Below are 1,599 nucleotides of genomic sequence, written 5' to 3'. Positions count from 1 at the left end.
CCGAACAAGGTCGGGATATAAGGAGTTAGGGCTTGAACTGGTCGAACCTTTAGAAGACCAGCCTCACAAACCTTGACCGCCTCCCATGGCATATGAAAAGAAAGACAAGGGAGCAATAGATCCTATCAAAATATTACTCGAAGAAGCCCTCGAGCAACAAATGAACACAATGATGGACAACTTTACCCATATCCTTCAGTGGCTACACAAGGGTGACGCATCTAATAGCTATTCTAGAAATGTCACACCCTTTAAGGTACAAGTTAACTTTGAAATCCCCATATTCGAGGGTCATATAGATGTAGATGTCGTAGATAAATGGTTAAATCTATTATAAGTGTAATTTTTTGTTCATGATTTTTCCAACTAGGAAAATATTACTTTCACTCTTCTCAAAGTAGCCCCGCATGTCAAGGATTGGTGGGAAATCTACTACGAGGAGAAGGATGAAAGTACGAGATCACTATTTTCAGCCGCTTCCACTTGGAATTCATTCCAGGATGCCATCAAGGAGTAGTACTACAGTGCCAGAAGCTATGAGGATAAATACATAAAGTTGACCACATTGTGGCAGGGAAGGGACGAAGACATGCTTGAGTTTACCAATTTTTTTCATACCCTTCGGAAAAAGTTGGGTATCAATGATTCAGAATGGAATTTGGTACTCAAATATAGTGGCTACCTAGACAAGTACATCCAGGACGAGATGGAGTTCCTCGACATCTCCTTGCTTGGCACAACATACTAATACATTGTCAAGATCGAGCAGAAGTTTAAACAAAAGAAGTGAGACTTTGTATTTGTGAATTCGAAGAAAAAAGGAGAAAGCCAAGGCGGGGTGACCGAAGTTAACCCGCCAAAGCTGCAAGAAAATAACAACACCACAAAGTCAAAGAAGGACACAGGAAAGTGGTATGAGTTCCATAAGAGCCCCACTCACAACACAAGTGAGTGTCAAACTAAACTATCGTTGGTGTCTGAGTTGAAGGCTTCAGAATGAGATGCATGTTCTAACCCTGAGTCAGAACCCGATAAAAGGAATGACAAAGGGAAGCAGATTATTGATGTGGAGCCCAACGCCATTGTTGCCACCAACAAGATCTAGAAGAATGAACCTGTAGATTCTCAGAATCGGCCCACCACCCTGGTGGACTATTGGGCCCCCCGGGTGGGGCGGTTCCCGTTTCAAAGTTTACATTGTTTCAATTGATTTGAGATATTTTTCATTATAAATATCCCCATGCCATATATTTCAGGGACTTGGGCCCTCTATAACATATCATATTTCCATTTCCTTGGGTGGGTCCTTGAAATTTTCCCTGACCCTTACTATTTTACATTTTTTTCCACTAACCTATTTATTGGCCACATAACCCAACAATGTTTAGAATTATCCTCAATCCTACATATTTGGAAATTTGTATCAATCTCTTCCGAAAAAACACCAAATTTCACTTCACCTATTATTTCACCCTCAACCATGTCATCCTCATTGATGTTAACCACCTTTCATTTGGTAATGAACATGCTTATTCCTTTACATTCATGTGTAACAAAAAACTTTGTACACATGAAGGTAACTCTATCCTAGGGAATATT

Source organism: Pinus tabuliformis, chromosome X, assembly GCF_031772625.1.
Source record: "Pinus tabuliformis cultivar Carrire ecotype Pingquan chromosome X, CPIR1, whole genome shotgun sequence".
NCBI classification, from domain to species: Eukaryota; Viridiplantae; Streptophyta; class Pinopsida; order Pinales; family Pinaceae; genus Pinus; species Pinus tabuliformis.
This window is presented reverse-complemented; position numbering follows the sequence as displayed.